This window comes from Carassius auratus, chromosome 14 (genome assembly GCF_003368295.1).
Source record: "Carassius auratus strain Wakin chromosome 14, ASM336829v1, whole genome shotgun sequence".
In the NCBI taxonomy this organism is placed as follows: domain Eukaryota; kingdom Metazoa; phylum Chordata; class Actinopteri; order Cypriniformes; family Cyprinidae; genus Carassius; species Carassius auratus.
The window spans coordinates 8,967,394-8,991,795 of NC_039256.1; the positions used below are offsets into that span (position 1 = coordinate 8,967,394).

Sequence of the window (24,402 nt, forward strand, 5' to 3'; positions counted from 1 at the left end):
GGGATATCCAGTTGTGCTCCTGGAAGGGGTACTGTTACTGTCCAGCAGCGTTTAGCTCCAACACAACTGCCTGCAAGTTTCCAGTGATACTGAAGATCTTGATTAGGAGGTACAGGTGTGGTTAATTAAGACTAGTGCTGAATTCTGCTGCAAGGTGGCCTTCCAGGAACAGGATTGGAAAGCCTTTATGTGTTCAATATTTCACAAGAATTACACGTTTTCAGAATATCAGGAAAAAAAAGCTCCATTAATATTAACAAATGGCTAAATGAGAGATTTCAGGAAAAACTAGTGACTAATCTAGTGATCTACAAAGGTTTGTTTGACCAAATGAACAACACGGAATGCATTAAATTGATGTAAACAAATCTCAAATTTGACAGAGTGAGGTACACAGATTACTACCAAAAAAAAAAAGAAAAACCAACCAACTGCAAAAGAAGAAAGAATAATGTTGTCTGCTGGTGTCTTTTGTGTATCTATGGCACACAATGTTGATTGTACACAGAGAGTAACAAGCTGTCTTCTTTAGTTTTCTTTTCTTATATACTGTAAATGTAGCCTCAAACAATCCATGTGAGGACATTAAGTGATGTTATTTAATATTTATTTGTATTTAACAGAACCATCAGTGGTGCTGAAGACTTAAATACATTTCCACCCTGTTTTTACATCTTTGTGACAAAAATGCATATATTTTTCCAAGAATTTATGTGTAGAACTGTATTATAGCCTACATGAAAGATTGCACCAGCCATACATACAGTATACACAAATAAACATGAATAGAAACTATAAAGTCAGGAACAAAAACATAAATGTGTGTATTGTTGGACATTAATATGGCATGAAGATTACTGAACTGTTATTTTCAGTTGAGTGATTATTCTAGCAAAATTTAGTGATTTGCCTAAATACATTTTTCAGAAGCACGATAAAATATACTTGTATGACATGTTGGCTTCACTGAAATTGTATAAAGAAATTTTATTTTTAGGTTATCTTGAGTACATAGTGGAAGTTTTAGCAAATGTTTGACCTTGACCTTAATAAAATGCAAAAGTTTGATAGATCTTACAGAGATCTCATCACTGGTATAGTTATTCAATCCTGTGTAGTTATTTTTTTCATGTGCAGACCTACAGTTTTTGTAAAGTATTTGCTTGATTGTATGATGATTTAACATTCTGTTTTATCTGTTTTATGTGATCGTCTACCTATGAAATACAGCCAAAAACCCCTAGCAACACTGTGGTTAGAAATAGGTTTAGACTGAAATTGTTTACCAAGATGATGTACACCCATCATGAAATACTTAAAACCGTTTATATGACCAAAATTATTTTTGCAGGAAAACATCAGTGCCTAAATGAGCAGGAGAAAGCTGTAAAGAATGTGATAGAAAGGACAATGCTCCTGCAAACGCAGAAGTCACTTTTTTTTTATTTTCAGGTGTACATTATCTCCTCTTCTCATGCTGTTTGTGTTGATGTCAGATGTGGTTCTGTGCTGTGGCTAGTTTTGTTCATTTAATAAAAAGGACAAAAAAAAAAGGTATAGACCCACTTCATTGCATATTGATGTTCTGTTTATGTAAAATATAAGATGTGTGTGTTTCAGGCATATGCAATGCTATGGGGAATGTCCCCACCAAGGCAATTTGCTAAATGTTTGACCTTGTGTGGACATTTTACTTTTTATTTTTTTGGAGGCCTATAGGACTAAAAAGTTATATAGTATTGTGTGAGGGGTATGTTTAGCTGTAATGTTAGGGCAAGGCAATAGGAAATACAGTTTGTATTGTATAATAACCATTATCTTCGAATATGAGAGACAGTATATTGTCCATTTCTTTAAACTTTTCCTTAAACATGCAATGTTCAGCTATTTTTTGTCAGTTTCAGCCAGTTTCATTGTTATCTCTTGCAAAGATTATCAATCAAATTAAACCATCCACATCCTCGACGGACCCTCCACACTTTTTTAAGGATGTGTAGGAAACGATTGGCTCTCATGTTGAGGAAATTATAAATAGTAGCTTCTTAGTAGTCTTCTGGAGTTTTGCCTGCATTTTGTAAAAAAGCAGTGATTGAGCCATTGATTAAGAAAGTCCTATTTCAAAGCTTCTTTTTTTACCGATAATTTGAAAAAAAAATGGGTATTTTTGCAGCTACAGTCTTTTCTGGTGGTACATGGCATCCTAGATACTTTTCAGTCAGGTTTTAAAGTATATCATAGCACTGAGTCTGCACTTTAAAAGGTTTTTAATGACATGTTTTTCATGGCAGATTCTGGTGATTCAGCTATTTTAGTGCTTTTAGATCTCACTGCTGCTTTTGACACAGTTGACCACAAAATTATTTTATCTCGTCTGGAAAACTGTGGGAGTCAGGGATACTGCCCTAAAGTAGTCATATCTTGCAGGGAGATGCTTTTTTGTTAAAATGGGGGACTTCATCAACTAAACCTTTAAATTGTGGGGTCCCCCAGGGATCAATTCTTGGTCCTATTCTTTGTCCTGTTGTAACTAACCTTGGGGTAAAAATAAACAAATAAATGCAGTAGTGAAATATAGTTTTTATAATCTTCACCTTTTAGCCAAAGTCAAACCATGTTTTTCTTTTAACAGTAATGCAATTTATATTGGTATACATCAAAACGCACTTTCACGCTTACAGTTAGTCCAAAATTCTGAAGCACATCTTTTAACAGGAACCAAAAAGCGCGCTCATATAACTCCAATTCTTGCCTCATTCCACTGGCTTCCTGTTCATTTTAGGATTGATTTTAAGATTTTATTGTTTGTTTTTAAAGCTGTGAATGGACTGGCCCCAAAATATATCTCGGACCTCATCCAAATTTATACGCCAGCGTGGACACTGATATCAGAGGGCCAGCTACAGCTTGCAGTCCCTAAGTCAAGAATTATAACTTGGGGGACAGGGCATTTTCTGTGGTTGGACCTAAACTATGGAACGCTCTGCCCCTACAGTTGAGTGTTTTAAGGCTCCCCTAAAGACTCATTTTTATTATTTGGCTTTTAACTGTGCGTGAGTTGTGTGGTCCTTTTGTGGTATTTATCTTTTGTATTCTATATATTTTATTTGCTTTTTATGTTCTGAGTCTTTTGTGCAGCACTTTGGAAACTTTGTGTTTGTAAAATGTGCTATAGAAATAAAGTGGATTGGATTGGATTATGCCTATGGAATGAACCTATAAAACGAGAAAGAGAGACTCTGGCTTAGGTGTAAAAATTACTCAGACACTGTACTTAAGTTAAAGTACATATTATGTCACAGGTGATTCTACAAAGGTTTGATCTGAATGGATTACAGCTGTAATGAAGTGTGAAGAGTTAAGGAGAGCAGACTCCCCTCACAATCATTACAACAATTCTTATTATAAAAACAAATTAGGCCTACTATAGTTGTCACTATACTGTACTGTACCTGAAGGAACACAGAGTTGAGAATAATCAAGAGAGTCTTTATTAATCCAACACAGGCATAAATCCAACATTAAACACACGTACTGACTTGTAACTGGTAGACCCAATAAAACTCAACTGAAAGACTATGGTTTATAAAGACAGGATAATGAAGGGCAGACAGATGCATGGAATTACTTAATTAATGAGGACATGGAACACATGGGAATGAAACTAGACACACCTGGGAACTAATCAATTAACCAAACACAGGAGACAGAAACTGGGTCACAGAGAAGCTGGGGAATGGAAAACACAACATAATGAGTCCAGGGCTGTGACAGCAGTCTGTTCACCCAAAAATGAACATCCTGTCATCATTTATTCAGTATTGTCTTTCAATGCCTGAACACAAGATGAGTTATTTACAGCAGAATGTCCAAACTACTCTTCTGTATAAAATAAAAGTGATTGAAACCATGGCAAGCAAGCTGGATTTCAAAAGTAAGTGATAACATACATTTCTCTTTTTCTCATGTAAAGCCTTACATGGCTTCGGAAGTACATAACTTATGTGAACAACTCATCTGATTCATGATTCATGCTATGATTCTTCTTCTTCTTTTTTTTTCAACCTCCTGCCCCCCGTCCACTTCCATGATGGTCTTGAAAAGTATTTACACCCTTCAGAATGTCTCCTTCTGTGATCCAGTGAAGAAATTCAGATCTGGAATGACCATATTGGAAAATCTTTTCTCTCTCTCTCTCTCTCTCTCTCTCTCTCTCTCTCTCTCTCTCTCTCTCTCTCTCGTGTAAATGTAATTGAGTTTTATCAGAACACAAGTACAGATTCCCCACAGTAATAGTTCAGTATAGCAGTGCTATTACTATCAGTCATGCTAGTAGTGCCAATTCTATTACTCAAAAACCTCACACAAATTACTACTGTTTCTCATTCAAGGCCTGCCTCACAACCCTTAAGATATTATCATTGGGATATTCAGTGGATATGCGTGTGTCCCCTTTCATCACAGAATTGATCAAATTGTGAGCTATATATTGATTTGAGGACAAGCTTTAAAAAGCTACACCCACATCGCTGCCCGAACTCACAGGACTCCCTATATAAACCAAAAGCATGTACAACTGAGCCAGCGGAGCTGAACAAATGACGTGTTACAGGATTGTTTTCAGTTTGAAACCAATAGTGCACGAGCATATGCACTTGTACAGTGAGCTGGAAATTTGCTGCAAGTCACATGAAACGAAAAACAACTCAGACTGTAGTTTAAAGGCCTCAGTGACCATCAGTGACTGGAGGACATCAGACGTTGAGGAAATCTTACCAGAACACCAGGATCATGTGGCTGAAAGTTGTCACTTTATTGTCACACTGGAGACTACATATCAGGGGTATGAGTACATGATGCTTCTGTTTGTTTCTTTATAATTAATTATGATGTGAACTCAGTATAGTCTAATGTATTACAATCAACAAGGGGAAGTCGTGGCCTAATGGTTAGAGGGTTGGACTCCCAATTGAAGGGTTGTGAGTTCTAGTCCCAGGCCGGACGGAATTGTGGGTGGGGGGAGTGCATGAACAGCTCTCTCTCCACCTTCAGTACCACGACTTAGGTGCCCTTGAGCAAGGCATCGAACCCCCAACTGCTCCCCGGGCGCCGCAGCATAAATGGCTGCCCACTGCTCCGGGTGTGTGCTCACAGTGTGTGTGTGTTTGTGTTCACTGCTCTGTGTGTGTGCGCATTTCGGATGGGTTAAATGCAGAGCACAAATTCTGAGTATGGGTCACCATACTTGGCTGAATGTCACTTCACTTATTTATCCTTGATTTAACCTCATGTTAGGCTTTTTAATTCACCTCAGAAGACTAAGATCACTTCAGTACACCTGCCACTGATTTAGACACCAACTCTGGTTCAAAATGCTCTGCAATGTATTATTAACATAACTGGTCACACTTTATATTAGGTGGACTTAACTACTATATACTTCCTGTGTTCATAACTGTATTGCAAAACAGATTTGCTGCTACTGAGGTGGGATACAGGTAAGGTTAGGGACAGGTTTGGTGGTATGTGGAGGTTTAAGGAATGGATCAACAGTGGAATTGTAATTATAATGACAGAAATTAATTACAGATGAAACGTTGTATGTATTTTTTTTATATATATATATAAGGACAATGTAAAAACATGCATGTTCACAATAAGTGCATTGTATCAAATGATTAATTTAAATGTAAGTACACAGTAATTAAGGCCACTTAATATAAAGTGGGAGCAGGTAACTAACAGATAGACATTCTGTCCAACTGGGAATTCACATGGACTCAAATTCATCAATGCGCTGTTTGGTGTTTCCTTGTCGGATTTGCCGTAAGGTCTTGTATTTGTCCCTCCCTAACCTCACGTTTCAGCATGGATCAGATCATTTGCAGTTTTCTTGCTTTCATCACGAGTATCTGCCAGCTCACAGCTCAGAGCCTGCAAACACATGAGCAGATCATACGCATCATTTCAGTGGGACTGATATTCTTATTTGCTCTGTGGAATTTTGATTTGCATCTTGTATACTGAAGGAGTAAATGCAATTCATGTGCGTTACCCTAATAGGGCTAACAAAATATAAAATGAGGTTATGCTACAAATATTTTGCAGAATCATGGTTTTTATCTTATATTTTATAATCTGCTCTCCCAAAACAATAAACACTGCATTCACAGCAGATTAAATCAACAATATCCAGTAATTTATCTAATTATTTTACCATTTATTTTCCTAAAGTGAGTTCTTTTTCTCCTCTATTCTTCACTCGTAATCTCTATAAATTGTCCTTAGTTTTACTTACGGGCCACAAGAAATGAACAAAAGCAGTTTGACTGATCCATCAGTGTAAATATAAATAAATAATTTGACAGAATTGTGAGAATTGAGACTTATGAACTGATCAGTTGAATCAGGAAGACATACAAAATGTGCAGTGTTAAGAGGCTCTTGAAAAAGGTTTTAAAAACTCTTTTCTTTTTTTTACAAACATGATGACTGTGTCTCATATTCACCTGTAGGCGCTTCTGCAGACATTCATTCTTCTCCGTTTCTGTTCTGCGCTGCTCTTCACTGCGGTCTTGTCATGTTCCCGTGGATGTGAGCTCAGCGCTGGCCTCGGCACTGCTCTCATCATTTTCATCATGGTCGTTCTCCGTCTGGGACATTGCCTGGATCTGGACCCCAATAAGATTACTCTTCAACTCCTCTTTTGTCTTCTCCAGGTCTACCTCAACCACAATCACCTGCCAAGATATTCATACTGAGACTGCTAATGTCTTTGTCTGAGGCTAACCGTATGAAACAGATGCAACAGTACATTTACACTCTCACCCTTCTCTGCCTTTTCCTGGCTTCATCCTCTTTCTTCTTTTTGGCATCTTCCAAAAGAGTGATCTTGGATGTCAGCTCAGCCAACTCTGTTGCCTTTAGATAGAAATGTTAATTCCATGTAAATAAAACAGAGTGTTTCAGGCAGAGGAAAAGAGAAAAGAGGTGCTACAAAAATGTACATTATGAGAAAAATAAGGTGTTTTTAGAACTTTTGAATAATGTGACTGTATCTAGGTGACTCCTAAATAAAACAATTCACTTTTGAATGGGCACAATATGAGCACATTAAGACTAAGATTGGAGTGGACATGATCCAACCCCATTGCATGGAAAAGAGCACAGTGTACATGCTTCTTAATTTATAATATGTGCTTGGAATGTCATTATAGTGAGTGATTAAATAATTTTGTCATTCTGAATGATTTTATTTGTTTCTTTGTTTCTCAAGATGAAAGAATTGTGCATGTTTGGAATGATGTGAAGGTGAGAGTAAATGAACTATGTAGGATCATAATGTATCTCTAAAAGGTTTTAAGTACTTATGCTTTAATACCAGATTGTCCTGGTTCTTCATCTGGCTCTCAGATTGCTGAAGTAATGCTGACTTCACTTCTTCTGCAATCCTATGGTCTTTCTCCAGTCGCTCAGCTTCTTCCTGCACAAACTTCCTCTCCCGCTCCAGCTCCAATGCCCACTTGGTCTGCTCTTCAATTTCTATAAACACAACTATAATGTTAAACAAATAAACTCATCAGAAAAATAAAATATGATAGAAATATGTAATGTGTCTCTGTTTGATCATCCAGGCTTTCACAGTAACAATGTCTCAACCAATAGCTTCAGAGTGTGGAGAGACTATGTGATTATTTGCAGACAGGTGTATTTAGGAAACCTATTCAAGAACAGCCACTATTTTTCCAATTCTATTTGGTAAGTTTAGTTGAGAGGAAATTACACACTTTACCAAACCCATAAACAAATCTCTTGAGCTTTTTTGGTCTGCTCTTCAATTTGTCGAAGTCTTTCCATGAGCTCCATTGTCTCTCTTGCAATCTTCTCAGTTTCTTTCTCTGCATTTTCTCTTCTTTTTTTTTCTCATTTTCCAGAAGTGCTCTAAAATTAAAATGCATTAAAAATATTGTCACCACTAAAATAACAGTATGCTCAAAATCTAATGAGCTGTCTTTTTCAAACAGTCAAATACAGATACTAATTTTGAAGAAGATTTTGATTGAAAATGTCTCTGTTGCATATGTACCCCCCTGATTTCTTGAGTAGGAAATGAGACACTGCATTGGTTACTGACACTATAGAAACAACCTTAACGTCTGAAGCCTTTACATGATCATACCAATTCATACACTGATGGCACTAGCACCACCCCACCATGCCCCAAGAATCACCTTGGATTTACATAAAGGAAGTCACAGCAGTAACAAAAGAGTATTGCCAATTTATACAGCATACAGTTCTCTACTCAGGGAACCAGCATAAGATATGTAAATGAGACATTCCTTTTCATAGGTTCACTCAATGCTGTGTAGTAGGCAGGTAGCTTCTATATATTTAACTCCTGTTACCCCTTCGGTGGTTCAAAAAGAAACATTTGGCAGAAATTCCCACTCTGTTTAATGAACTGAAAGAGAGTGGGATTTGAAAGTGAAAGTCATGACATATGCCAAGTATGGTAACCCATACTCAAAATTGGTGCTCTTGCTCAAGGGCACTTCAGCCATGGTTATTGAGGGTGGAAGAGAGCACTGTTCACCCCCCCAACTCCAGCCAGCACCAAGACTCGAACCTGTGACCTTCCGTTTACAAGTCCAACTCTCTTGCCACATCTGCCCCCAACCAAGTCAACCCAGCTACTAAGATTACACCTCTTGGATACATTTTCGTTCACTGTTCTTTGCATGTGGAATTATCTCCCCACCTCTTCCGGAATGCCAAATCCCTGACAACATTTAAGAGACCGCTGAAAACGGACTCCGACCTCATCGTGTTTGTAGGACACAAGAAGCCACATTCAGGAAAAAAATCCACCCAAATGTAAGTGAAAGTCCAGCCTCTTGCTGCATAGACCTCCTCTAAGGGCACACATTTGAATAATACCCAAGATGCCATCATCCCTCTGGTGAAATGTGCTATCACTCTCATAGAAGGAGTAACACCTGCACTGCAATCCTGTTTATACCATCTCACTCACCCTGACCATCCAGAGGACCAGCCTGTTTTAACATCATCTGGCCCAGTGCTGACTCTTTATAGCTGACCAGTAGCTGACCTGGGGTGTGTTTCCCAAAAACAACTACGATCACAAGTTCTATCATTACCAATGGAGTTCAGAGGAACTTGTGATGATAGTTGGCTCACAATAATATTGGGAAATGCACCTCTATTTTCCTGAAAGGGGTGGTTGATTGAGATTTCACTTTTTTAACATTAGTAAGTGTGTAATGTTGCTGTTTGAGCATAAACAATATCTGCTAAGTTATGAAGTTGAAAGTTACATGCAAACAGAGATCTCTTCTTTTACAATTCTGTCAGTTTAATTCCTACATTAACGGCTGGTAGGGACTAGAAAAAGTAACTTCCCAGGTTCATGACGTAACAAACCCATATAAAACCTACCCTTGGGAGAACTGCTTGTAGCAAAGGGAGCGAGGCCATGATGTGCTGCTTTAGAGAAGAAGAGGAGAAAACTAGAGTTGCACGTAAAAATCTATTCATACATGAATCATGATTCATGTTCTAAAGCAGCGGTTCTTAAAGAGGTCCTATTATACTCTTTTACAAAGTCTTGATTTTGTTTTGGGGGTGTACTAGAACAGACTCTCATACTAGGTTGTTTGAAAAACACATTATTTTTCACATATTTTATATTATTACAACACCTCTCTCCCCATTCTGGCATGAACATCTCGAATACTTCCTGTATCAACTGATGGCCCACCTTCTGAAATACGAAATGTGCTGTGATTGGTCAGCTGGGCCAGTGTGTGTTGTGATTGGCAGCACACGGCGCCTGTTCAGGAAATGTCCATTATTACCATAGCCGCCTGCTGTGAGCTTCAGTTTAAATATTGCGTCAAAAACAACGTGTCTCTGATATAGTGATAACACTCGCTGCCTTCTCTAGTGCAGCTCAACCAGGTCTCATCCCATTCTTGATCTTTGTGATATCACAAATCCCTGAAAATATGCGTTGTAATTTAAAGTGATTTATGTTAAACAAAATATCTCTGTTTGAATTGGACTTAGAGCTTTGTAACTTTGCAGATCTTTTTATGCTGAAACAGCAACATTACAGACTAACTAAAGTTGAAAAAGTGAAAAAGCATAATAGCACTCCTTTATTACTGTTCCTCGTGTCCCCCTGCTCTGCACACGCTCTGCATATCTCTCTCTCTCTCTCTCTCATTCAGTTCAGCTCCAACTATGAACTGTTCCAATTACATACTTATTTTCACATAGCTATGAAAAGCGTTAAACATGGACACGCATGTAGTTGCGATACTGTATTAAAGCTTCTATTAAAAGCTAATTTAAGCAGTAGCATTTGCAGATAACAGCGTATGTAAATGTATTAGACAACAACAAACAAAAAACATAGGCCTTCCAATAAAAGTCGTGCTTGCACAGGTTCTGCACGATCCTCTTAATATCCCCTGCTTCTCATTTTGGCTCAAACTGACAAAGTGATTTTAATGACACCATTGTTTACAACACAATGGAGCAGATGCTGATTTTAAACAAAGCATTAACACATGTTAAACTGCACCCCATAAACACAAGCAAGCCTAGAAAAAATTTATAAAATCAAAAAACAGAGAACAACCCCTTGTTCCTCCATGGTGAAGCATGGAAGGTTTCCAGGAACATAGGTATTGGCACATATGTGTGTAATTAGTAGGTATTAAGTAGTCCAGCAGGTGGCAGTAATGGATTGTATAATGTTATGTGCATTGGCTAAGTGGAGTAGTAGTAGTAATTTGTGTATGATGGATGTTACATATGGAATAAAGATGCCAGCACCAGCCTTTTCTTATTATTGTTGTTCTGTTGAATATTACAATGTACCAGGTGTGGGGTAAGAAGGACACCATGGACACTGGGATTGTTGAAGTGTGTGGAAATGTTCACACAAATTAGAGGACTTTCAAAATGTATTTTGAGTTGTATGTTGCAGCTACTGGAAAAGCGGATCCTGAAATATTGTATTGTGATGTATTGTAACTTTAATTTTGAGGAAGAGGCAGACAAGAAAAAAAAAAACTAGAAAGAAATTTGAAAGAAATAGTTCAAATTAAATAATAAAAAAATCTAAGAAGAATGAGATTTATGAATTATATGTTTTTAGGATGTGAATGCAGCATGAAAAAGAGGCTTTCGATTGGTTTCTTACAGACCTCAAAATAAAGGCAAAAACTTGCAGTTCTAATGCACGGAGAGACTTCATGATTCATGATCATGATATTTGTGATAAGAGACTAAGAGAATGACTGATATGGCAAACTGAACTCACCTCGGATTATACTGTCAAATTGTGCCAATCCACCAAATTAGAGAGACAGGAAGTGATGCAGTCTGATGTGGATAATTCTTCAGTGATGTCAAGTAGGTGGCATTTCATTCAGAGACTAGAATCAAGGTCTTCAAGAAGAGGTATTTGGATGATGGAACCCCCTGAGCGGCGCAACCAGATCTGTCATCCACAGCTGGTGTGGCCAATCTTAAACTACTGTATGGGCAGGACTCTCGAATCTTGACCAGTACTGCTAGCAGAAGTGGAAAAGGAGGAAAGGTGTAATAAAGGCCCAGATGCCAATTATATGCTATGGCATCTACCCCAGTGTTCTCCCACTGAGTACCATAGGGAACACAGTGTAGTTTCCTGGGAGGCGAAAAGCTCCACCTGTGACCTCCTGAACTGGGTCCAGGTGGCTTGCATGATCTCTGGCTGCAGTCACCATTCTCCTGGTCTGGGTACTCCCCTTGACAGGATATTGGCTGCCATATTGTCTACCCCAGATACAAGGACCCATTGAAAAAATTATCTGACCGCTTTCATGTGCATTCTGGGTGCATGTTAAGCAGACTACCCATGCGGTTGCTGCCATCAAACCAAAAGGTCTCCATCCACACTTCTCAGATTTTTTTCCATTATATGGTATACCTTCTCCACAGTATCAGAATCCTCTGGGATGTAAACATGTTCTCATAGTCTTTGAGTCCAGAACCAAGACAAAATACAATACCATTCTGTATAGGATGAGACTTCTACTTCAACATTAGAAATAATCTGTATCACTCCTCCTTTGTATTGCTCCTCTCCTGCTTTATGGTTGGGGCACATATCAGTCAGTTGTCCAAGTAATTTGTGATGCAAATTCCCTGCCGATGGAGGAAAATAAATGCTGCATTCATGCACTTTGTACAACTACAAGTAGCTAGAGACAGCCAACGGGAAAGTTGGGTAAGGGAAGTTGGGACCTCTGCCAAGAGGGACCTACATTCCACATTTTCTTTCAAGACTGTTGGGAAAATATTGTAACATGGGGGCTTTTTACTGAACTGAAACCTGTATCTGGATGTGTGGTATTGATAGCCCAATGGCACTGGGTACACTGGCCCCAGTGAGCAAGATGCTGAGGTATAAAGTGTGACTTTGGAGACAAGTGTCCGTGTCATGACCAGCATCCTGACATATGTAAATATGCCTGCTTTGTCGACTATTGTTGGTGAAAAGTGTGGTGGCTACTTGGCTCAGGTTTGTTAAGGACCAAGGTATGATGTGAGTTTCCCCAGCACTGGCTAGATTAGGCTGAATGTCCTGTACCATTCAACCAGTTTGCCACACTGAAGTTAGTTCCTTTGCCTTGCAGAACTGTTCCAAGGCTGTCTCTAATGGAGGCAGTGTCAAATGCACTAAAAGATGTAACTACATACAGATGTGCTGACTTTCTTTATGTCGACCTATGACCTTATGACACTGTCCTTGGCCAAAGTTTTATTAAACTATTGTAATACCTCTTTGACAGCTGCCAAGATTGAAAATTTTGTTGTGAGGAAGTGAAATGGTACAAGCATGAAGAGCTGCTGCCGATGACATGACCATTACAATTGTAAAGTATGAACACACTTTGGAAACTGACATCTGGACCAAAAATCAGAAGACACAGTACATTACATAGAAATGATTACAGGCCCGTTCACAAGAAAAATAACAAAAACATTAACTATAAAGATAAAGTCATTAACTTCATGCTACATTTAAGACAACACATGGCATAACTATAATATTATAATGAAAAAAGCTATAATGATATGGTGATAATGACGAAGGAACAGTTGGGATCACTGGGACTGCATTGAGAGCCCTGATAGCTAATAAATCCATATGCATTTAACGGGCTCAATGGTAGAAAACAGAAAAGTACATTGCAGAGATTGGATGGACTCAAAACGTAGCATGCTGAGGACATCTTCTGGTTAAAGCCATGTAAATGCAAGTAGACCAGCAAAAAATAAAACTAGTACTGATTCATATGTAAGTGTTAACAAAATGGATTAAAAAATAAATAAATAAATAAAGGGGATCTCATATATGGCAAAAGCATCTGTTTTCCTTGGTGTCTTTGTGAAATGTAATAGGACATCTACAATGTATTTCACAATTCTTGTTTGCTGTGATGGATAAAACACCCAAAAATGGCCAGATTCTGAAAGCTGTGTATAACCTAGTCACATAATTCAAATATTCTGGTCTACAAGTCAAACTTGGTAAGCCTATTACTGTAATCAGTGAAGACAAGATGGAAATTCTGAAACAGTATGATGGCATTGCAGCAATCCCTTTGGATACTAAACAGTGTGACGAAGAAAAATGCATCAACAAGAATACTTTTTAAACAGTGGTGACTTTTTAAGCCATTGAAAGCTTTAGTTCTGCCATGGTCTGTAAGAATAAGAAACCACTGCGAAGCACCCAGAGATTACTGTATTCTCGCTGATATTGCATTGTGACTTGTGTGCAATGCTTGGACACACTACTAAACAGTTTAGTGTAACGATCGCAATCCAGTAAGACACAGGGAGAGATAGAGATCCAATTGCAGGTATGATTTATTATGGGGTAATCCAAAACGTAATGAAAACAAGCCAGGGTCAAAACCAGAAAGCAGTCCAAAAACAAACAAACAAAGGAAGGAACAGGAAAGGAAATGGAACGGGAACTCGGAAAACGAGGGGTCTCAGAGGACGAGAAGACTTACGAAGAATCTCGGAGGACGAGAATACTGGGATACGAAAGGAAAGGACTCCATACAGGCAACAGGAAAGGACTGGCAAATATAGAGAGGCTAATGACAATTAAGTTAAGGCACCTGGTGCAATTAGCAGGAGTGCAATTACTGTGATGAAGGGACAAGGCTAGTGGAATTATAGTGCCTACAGTAAAGTGCCTAAGGGGAAGTGAGCCCACTAGTGGACACCCAGGGAAACAGAGACTAGACAGCGTGACATTACCCTTTCCTCCACGGAGCAGCTGCCAGATGCTCCACCCGAACCCAAGAAGAGACCAAAGACACAAAGAGATCAGGAGGGAGGTGGATCAGGTGAGGACCAGGGGGAGGGACGGAGGGCCAGGTAAAATGGGGAAACAGAGACAAGAGGACCAGGTAAAATGGGGAAACATAGACAAGAAGTGCAACACAAAAACAAGGAGTCCATGACGGAGGTGGACCAGCGGGGGATCAGGGGGAGGGACAGAGGGCCAGGTCCATAGATGGAAAAACAGACAGAAGAGCAAAACAAAACAACCACAAAACACAAGTCCAGGAAAGACATAACGTGACGCCCACCAGGGCGGAGCAGAAGACCACCACATCCGTGTGGTCGAATAAACAGAGAGCAAGTCTGGTTAGGCAAGTCTGAAACAGAAAACATGAACAAGTTAAGGGTAGCCTCCGTGGCCACAACAGGATCAGTTGGGCGCTCAGAGAGTTCGTCTGAGAGGTGACAAGGCTCTGGAAGTTCCGCAGAGGCGAGGAGAGACTCCGGTAAATCAGCCGAGCCGAGGAGAGGCTCTGTTAGTTCAGCAGAGATGTAGAGAGGCTCTGGTAGTTCCACAGAGACATGAAGAGACTCTGGTAATCCCATGGTGTTTCTACTGGATTCCAGAAGATCAATGCTGACTTGACTCTGCTCATGAAGATTATTGGTGGCCTGATTCTGCTCATTAAGATCATTGGTCACTTGCATTTGTTCATGAAGATCATTGGTGACTTGCATTTGTTCATGAAGATCATTGGTGACTTGCATTTGTTTATGAAGATCAATGGTGACTTGAATTTGTTCATGAGGATCAATGGTGACTTGCCTTTGCACATGAAGATAGTCGGTGACTTGACCTTGCTCATGAAGAATACTGGTGACTGGACCTTGCCCGTGAATTTCATCGGGGACTTGACTTGACTCCGGAGTGTCAACGGTGACTAACCCTGACTCTGGAAGGTCAACGGTGACTAGCCCTGACTCTGGAAGGTCAATGGTGATTAGACCTGACTCTGGAGGGTCATTGCTGACTAGCCCTGGCTCTGGAAGGTCAACGGTGACTAACTCTGACTCTGGAGGGTCACTGAGCACCTGACTCAACTCTGGAGGGTCAACAGTAACCTGACTCGACTCTGGAGGGTCAACTGGAACCTGACTCGACTCTGGGGGGTCAACTGGAACCTGACTCGACTCTGGGGGGTCAACTGGAACCTGACTCCACTCTGGATGGTCAATTGGAACCTGACTCCACTCTGGATGGTCAATTGGAACCTAACTCAACTCTGGAGGGTCAACTGGAACCTAACTCGACTCTGGGGGGTCAACTGGAACCTGACTCGACTCTGGGGGGTCAACTGGAACCTGACTCCACTCTGGATGGTCAATTGGAACCTGACTCCACTCTGGATGGTCAATTGGAACCTAACTCAACTCTGGGGGGTCAACTGGAACCTGACTCCACTCTGGATGGTCAATTGGAACCTGACTCCACTCTGGATGGTCAATTGGAACCTAACTCAACTCTGGAGGGTCAACTGGAACCTGACTTGACTCTGGACCGGTGGCCATCTCGGGCAGTGGCTCTGGGCTGGCGGACATCTTGCGTCATGACGCTGGGCTGGCGGCCATCTTGTGCTGTGGTGCTGGGCTGGCGGCCATCTTGCATTGTGGCGCTAGGCTGGCGGCCATCTTGGGCAATGGCGCTGCACTGACGACCATCTTGTGCTGTGACGCTGGGCTGGCAGACTTCTTGTGCAGTGGCGCTGGGCTGGCGGCCATCCCACCGGAAGAGACAGGAGTGGCTGGGGCATCCCACGGAAGCCGATGCTGCAAGTAGCACCCGAATTCCCAGAACCCAAATGTGTCCAACTGAGCCATTTCCTTTAGAGGAACCGGGTCATCCAGCCCGCTATTAAAATAGTCATTTAGGGCCGCATCATTATATCCCATGCCTTCAGCCAGAGACCAGAAAACCTGTGCCATGGCACCCACATCATTGCCCTCTTGGCGGAGGGTGGTTGGGCTGGGGAACGGGAAACATCAAACGGCATACCGCTGGATCCTTTAAGATGGAGTCCTTCTGTAACGTTCGTGACCCAGTGAAACACAGGGAGAAAGAGATCCAGTTGCAGTATGTCCTTATTAGGGGTAATCCAAATCGTAATCCCAACAAGCCAGGGTCAAAACCAGAAACAATCCAAATGAACAAACAAGGAAGGGAACAGGAACTGGAAATTCGGAATGCGAGGACTCGGGAGACGAGAAGACTGGGTACAGCAGGAAACGAAAGGAATGGACTCCATACAGACAACAGGAAAGGGCTGGTAAATATAGGGAGGCTAATGACAATTAAGTGAAGGCACCTGGTGCAATTAGCAGGAGTGCAATTACTGTGATGAAGGGACAAGGCTAGTGGAATTCTAGTGCCTACGGTGAAGTGCCTAAGGGGATGTGAGCCCACTAGTCGACACCTCAGGGAAACAGAGACAGCATGACATTTAGCAGCAAGTGGAATTTGCATGCTCTACAAAACAGCAACATTCCTCATTTAGAAATTGTGTCAGTTAAGCGTGATTGGTGTGATAATAAAAGGCAGTCTGTGACATGCTCTAAAAGTGCTAGTTGATGAGTTGGGGTTTAATGAGGAAAGCACAGAGGAAAACTTAACTGCCACCTGCAAAAAACTACTTTTCAAGAATTTGCCATGTACTATGCGTCCCAGCAGGAAAGAGTTTTTGCAAATATATTTGCCGGTACACAATGAAACAGAGTCATCAGTGAATGACATGGACACATTAAGTAGGCCTGCATATTTATGTATTTATTGATTGATTTTGAAATATTGAAGATATGTCTGTTTTGTTATTAGGGGAATTTAATAGTTATGGTTAATGATTGGATTGGCATTGCAAAAGGCAAAAATGCTCTATGTATATTCTTTAACAGTATATCTAAATGCTTTAAAGGTCCACGTAAAGGTCATTTAAGGTCCTTTTGTGGGTGGAAGTGGGACAAAACATAATTGTGACAGGTGGGATCAGGAGAACATGATTTTTTACCTATCCCTAACATTCTGTGCAATAAACTATTCATTAACATCTATGCACCACTGCTAATATCTGGCCCCCCAAAAAAGTTAAAAAGTAGACATATCAGTCCACATTACAGAACTATTAGAGGAAATCCATACAGAAGCCATACTCATGATATTGTGGCTACTGTAACTAACTGCATCCAACAGAAGAGTAGACAATCCAACTTTCTCTGAATCGTTCATCAATGACAAAGTGCTCAGCCCTGTGGAATGCTTCTGGCAGACTAAAATGTGCTTGTAACCATTCAAACCATTCAAAGAAGTACAAAGAAGTTTTAAAGATGTTTTTAATAATATTAAATAAAAACCTTTTAAATTAATACCAAATTACTGTATCTTATGAATATTTATTTATTTATTTGCAGTGCAGTGCAGTAATACAATCAAAATTTCTCTAAATTTTTTAAGTAATTTGATTTAATTCTTGGACTACATTTCTGTGAAGAAAAAATTAAGTGCCACTTTAGAATTTTGCCAAAACTATGTTTTTTAAAAGGCAGCCTAATGTTACTGCCCAACTTAAGAAAACAGCCTTGATTTGAGGAGAATTCCCACAATGCTTTAAAAAGCTGTCTAGCTAAGTAGCGCACTAAGTTTTAGAACAGGGCTATTGTGTTAATGATTCACTTTCATAAAAGATACACAATTATTGAGTCTGCATTAGTGGGTCTGCACAAAAGTTATTTTACCACAGGTATCATAAAAAATAGCTTTAGGGATGCTATGTCTGTGCTGTGTGATACATCTGTTATTAATGTTGTCACCTCTCTTGTTGTCTCTTATTCTTCTCCTCTCTGGCCTGAGCTTTCATCTGCTGCACCTCAGTGGTGTCTGGCTGGCGGCGTCGCATGTAAAGGTCATGGTTTCCCATGCACAGAGCCAGGATACGCTTGTTAATGCGCAGACGAGGTGCATAGAACACAAAGTCCTGTGGATGAGCAAAGGACATGTAGTTCAGCAGGTGAAAGACTGTGAACAAATCAATAAATTGATGGTTAAAGTTATGATTTTCAATTAACGGTGACCGTTTTGTCTATAGGCTTAATGACAAATTTATTGTCGTTGAAAGAAATATTCCATATTTCACTCCAAGGGAATCCGATCTTAGGTGTCAGGCTGTTGAAAAATAGGAATACTAACATGTCACAGTCCATTGCAAAGAATTTACAACAAATCAAATGAGTTGTATCAGTTGCATTAAAGTTAGAAATAAAACATAGATGAAGATGTACTTGTCTGAACGTTCATAAATGTTGAGTCCCAAAGCATCAACACCCAACCGCAAATCGGATCCTTTTTTGTTTTTGATGCTGAAATAGTTCACTCCATACATCTCCAGATCCTGGGAAATCTTCAAGTGTTCTATCATAGCATCCTCTACGTGGAGATAAAGCTTTACTGACCATGCACGCTAACAGTTAGTTTTAGGTTCAGAAGTTGTGATTGTTCTACCTGAGCAGGCCTTTGTGTTGCTTATGCAACCCCTGGATTCGTTCTTCCCACTGCTCTTTAGACAGTTTGTGTTGCTCTAGAACTCTACAAGAAAGTATTTATATGAAAAAACGGCAACTTTCAAAATACAATACTAAAATTCACTTAAATCTTAGTTAATGTTAAAACAATAGAATAGAATAGCACCTTTGTGGCAGCAGTTTGTCTTTGCACAAATATCCAGGCACGTGATATTCTTTGTTGTATTCACCGTATTTCATCTGCACAGCGTATGAGGCCAGGAGAACGGCTGTCTCAGGTGGACAGTAGATATCATCGTTCAAGATCCCCTCTTTCACCTGGAGGAAGAAGAGACACTGCGTAGCTTCCTGAATCAGCTCTTCAGCCACGTCCTCAGGGTAGAACTTTGCTCTGAATTTAGTCACCTAACATATGAACATGAATGCATTTGTTAGATGTGTTTCAGTATGTTCTCTTCAAGCAATCAAGTGCTCCAAATATTTTAAATAGCCAAAGTATGCCTATACATATAGAATGCTGAATCAAACTAATTCATAAAGTAAAAGTGTAAATTAATCAAATCCATAGCACATTGCAAGTGATGAAGGGCTTAGTTCCATTTCAGCCTATTGCAAGAGTTCCACCAGCAGTGGGCACTCATGAATGAGATAGTTAGCAAGAGAATGGCATAATAAATAAATAAATAAATATGAAGGGGAACGGAGTTCCTGTGTGTCCATTCTCCTTCTTCTGCAGGAGTGGAACAGCATGAGTGTCCCCTGTTGTTCTTGGTCTGTTTTAGCATGCTGAGCTAACAAGCCATTTAGTAAAACACAGATTTCATGTTTTAGATATGCACAACTTACAGACTCATGCCCACATTGCAGTTCACTGCCTATGTCTGTGAGACAATTGCATTTTGGCTAACCATACCTAGGAATCCAATATTTTGGATTGCAATCCACAAAAAAAAAAAAAAAAAAAAAAAAAAAAAAAAAAAAAAAAAAAAAAAAGCCATGTTCCTGGATATTTTTTCAAATTAAATGCTGGGGGGTTTGAAAACACATGTTGTCTGTGAACACCCAGCAGCTTACGGAAGTCGTGGCCTAATGGTTAGAGTGTCGGACTCCCAATCGAAGGGTTGTGAGTTCGAGTCTTGGGCCGGCAGGAATTGTGGGTGGGGGTAGTGCATGAACAGCTCTCTCCACCTTCAATACCACGACTTAGGTGCCCTTGAGCAAGACATCGAACCCCCAACTGCTCCCCGGGCGCCGCAGCATAAATGATGAACACTGCTCCAGGTGTGTGCTCACAGTGTGTGTGTGTGTGTGTGTTCACTGCTCTGTGTGTGTGCATTTCGGATGGGTTAAATGCAGAGCGCAAATTCTGAGTATGGGTCACCATACTTGGCTGAATGTCACTTTCACTTCACTTATACAGATGCAGAATGCTCCAAAATTCAGAATGCCAGCTGCAGGTTATTTACACAAAGGCTCTTAATGCATGTTATGGTTATTAAACATCCATTATGAAACCATTAAAACTACACAATTTCCTTATGTTGTATTAAAGGGCGTTTCTATCTACAGGCGAATTCAAGTTTTTTAATGAAAAATCCTGACCTTGCCCATTGGTCCAATGTACAAGCTTGAAAAAGCCTAGCCAGAATGTTTGAAGTTGTCTTAAAAGATTAAAGTTTGAGGGTTTTCAGATAGATAAATATATAAGAAATAGTAAACTAGTAATTAGAATGATTGGCAAGTCACCACCATGTTGTTATCAAGTTTCTAATATACATTTTTAGCAAGTAACTAGGATGTCACTAGCATGTTTCAGACATGATTAGCAAGTGACTAGCATGCCACTAGAATGTAGTTAGCATGATTAGCAAAAGACTAACATGTCACTAGAATTTAGTTAGCATGATTAGCATGTGACTAACGTCACTAGAATGTAGTTAACATGATTAGCATGTGACCAACATGTTTCCAGCATGATTAGCAAATGACTAGCATGTTGCTGGGATGTTTAATAAGTGACTAGCATGTTTCTGGCATGATTAGCAAGTGACTAACATGTCTTTAGCATGATTAAGAAGTGACTAGCATGTCACTAGCATGTTGTTAGCATGATTAACAAGTGAATAGCATGTTATTAGCATGATAACCAAGTTACTTGCATGTGGCTAGCATGTTTCCAGCATGATTAGAATGTGATTAGCATGCCGTTATCATGTTTTTTCAGCATGATTAGCAAGTGACTAGCATGTTCCTAGCATGATTAACAAATTACTAGCATGTCACTAGCATGTTGTTAACATTATTAGCAAGTGACTAGCATTTCATTGGCATGATTAGCAAGTCACTAAAATGTTGTTCACTTGATTAACAAGTGACTAGCATGCCATTATCATGATAAACAAATGACTAGCATGTCGTTAGCATGTTGTTAGCATGATTAGTAAGTGACTAGCATGTTGCTAGCATCCCTACCAAGTGACTAGTATGTCATTAGCATGATTAGCAAGTTACTAGCATTTTCTTAGCATTTTTCCATGCTAATCCAGCTAAAACCACGCTTGGATAAGATAAGACCCAGATAAGACCAGCTTGGCAAAACCACTTAAAAACCATGTTTAGAGCATCAACCATCCTTCCCCCCTGGGCACATGGTCCAGGTCACTAAAAGTTGCCAAGAACTCAAGTTGCTATACTCACATAAAACATTAACTATATCTTCAGGATTCATGATAGTAAACTTGTAATTTTAAAATTATTTGTGTGATTGGTAAATTGGTCTCAAGATTGAAAACTTTTCTAGAATTGTGTTCAGCTGAGGAGGGGGTGTGTCTCCCTGTAGGGGTCTGTGGGAATGTTTATATACCTCCAGTAAGGTGTGAACCTAACAAACCAAAGGGTCTTTTATGTTTTTACGACTGATTTGAAGATTTCTTTGCTCTTTGTCTGGTCTGAGTATATAAGGGAAGTGACAAAACACAACTTTGTGATTCTATAGTCAGATCAGCCCATAGTGTGGAGTGTATTTCATGTGCTCCATACAATGAACCTTATCACCTTATACACTTGACCAACTTATACTAGCATTTACCTTACCTTTCTTTTCTTGTCTATCCTATTCTTGGAAAATAAAAACCATAGCTACGGGTTCTGTGCTAGACTGAGACTTGTCATGGCAATACTGTTGTTGTTCTCTCATTGTTCTGATTGCTTCTATTGTTCTCATTTGTAAGTCGCTTTGGATAAAAGTGTCTGCTAAATGATTAAATTCACTCATCGTCCCTCTGGCTCTATCATCTAAATACTTTGAAAAAGTATATAAAAAAATTGTTGGCATTGCAGGATCATGCTACTTGGTATAACACTGTGCAGAAAATGTCTGGCAACCACAAGCATGAAAACTTGTGGAGGTCTATTTTTTTTGTTCTCATTTTTGATGAGGTAAATGCGTTTTATTAAATACACCTCTGTCAAGCTGACTGCTGTTGTTTTGTGATTGTCTCAGTCATACAGCAAGTGGTGCTGGGTGAATATTCTTCAGCTGAAAGCGGCATTTCACAATGAATTCACTAATGCAGAGAACTTCTGTTAACAGATTAAAATAACATTTGATTATCTATTAAGTTTGAATTTCAGTTCTTTCTTTTTTTCTCTTAAAATCTTTTCTTTTTTTTCTGTCTTTTTTTTCTGGTCAAGCATGTAAATATGATGAAGATTAACCCGCTTATTGAGTTTCAGCCACGTGGAGAAGCCCTTGCTGTCCTGATATTGCAGTCCAAAGTTCCAGAGTCCAATCGTTTTCACAACCTTCAAGAGGACAAATGAGGTGATCTCACTGATTGTTCAGTGTTTATTGTGCTGCATTCAATTACTTTTGTCTTAATTCCATACAAAATACATACTTGGTCAAAAAGTTGTTTACCAGTTGTACTGGGCTGAATGGCGAACTCCAGCTCAACATCCATTGTAGTGACCCGTACATTTATCTGAAAACACATGATGTGCAGGAACACATGGTTTTTTTCAATCTATTAGGTAGGGCCAGCTGCATTTTAAACAATTGAAATATAGCACCATCATTTCTTGACAAGTAGCCCCAAAATCCACGATAACTTCAGAAGAAATGGATGCCTTTGAGATGAAAGATTCATGGGTGCTAAAGATTCATAAAGCTGGAATAAGATAAACAAAACTCTAGTAATCAGAAGAGGCTCATCAACATTTAGATAGAGTCACATCTCAAAATCCGGGCTTAAAAGCAGGGTTTAGAACAAAGTTATCTCAGAGTTAAGCACAGTGTGAAATGCCCCAAAATTATATAAATTAGGATTGTGATTATAGCTTTATTTGTCTTAAAATAAATTGACAAGTATTCACAATAGCATGCAAATTAACTAAATGGTTTGCATTAGACACAAGTCCTCAGCTGTGAACCACCACATTCCATTCAACTCACCTCCAACAACAAAAAGCTTCTGTAATCATGTTTTAAACAAGAGTATTAAATATATATATATATATATATATATATATATATATATATATATATATATATATATATATAAATATATATATAGAGAGAGAGAGAGAGAGTTTGTAGAGAGGGACAGAGAGTACTTTCTTTTTTTTTCTCTATTTTTTTAAATACAAAAATGTATCCTCATGAATGAATCTGCAGTAGTAAATATATAATCAGTACTCACAGACATCTGACTATATTTGTACAGCTCCTCACTGTTGTCTTCTCGTAATGGTCCGCTCTCGTCAGAGTCATATGAAAGGACTTGAGATATTCTCCAGGATTACTCAGTTAATGTGCTCATTGTGCCTCTAATCCAATGGCAGCCCTGGAATCTCTCTTCAGATTAAAGCCTTGTGTGGGAACTGGACCAAAGAGAGAAATAAAATGGAAAGGAATAGAAATATCATTTACAGTATGCAATTATTAATGAGGAATTGTTGTTGAGGTTCAGTGCAAATGGCAGACATGTAGTCAGCTGTCTGAAGCATTCTGGGTGAAAGCAAGACTCAGTATAATAAATGTATATATAATATATATATATATGTGTGCATTTTTTTTCATTATTTTTCTTCTGTTTTCTGTAATTAACAGACGCCATGGACTGGAACAAACAAGGCAATGATTAAAAAAGGCAACACTTCACTTTGTTCTGAACATTTCCATTCATCAGGAGATTTCAGAAGTCCAGGACAGTAAGAAAACAAAACGATCTGGAGAACATTTGTCTCCCAGGGCTTTAGGTGAATCAGCTGCTGACGTTATCTTCAGCTCCTGACAGCACAACAGCTGCGACTGCGGAGAGCAAAGGAAATGTGTGTTAACATGACAAAGGTACAGATGAGAGTATAACACAGCATTAATGCTTTGAGTTCAACACGGTGGTTTTGTGAATGTCCTCAGTGGATATCATGCATGTATAGATGGCATGACAGTGAAGC

General features: G+C 39.4%; 1 long non-coding RNA gene and 1 pseudogene across 1 annotated transcript; both read right to left on the minus strand.

Annotated features, from left to right (window-relative positions):
• Positions 1-5,695: 5,695 nt before the first annotated feature.
• On the minus strand, positions 5,696-9,155 carry LOC113114355 (radixin-like; annotated as a pseudogene).
• An 8,787-nt stretch (positions 9,156-17,942) lies between these two features.
• LOC113113534 (uncharacterized) lies at positions 17,943-19,305 on the minus strand. Its single transcript, XR_003293602.1, has 3 exons — positions 19,112-19,305; positions 18,706-19,009; positions 17,943-18,589 (listed from the first exon to the last, which is right to left on the minus strand). It is a non-coding gene; the product is annotated as an uncharacterized LOC113113534 (long non-coding RNA).
• Positions 19,306-24,402: the final 5,097 nt, after the last annotated feature.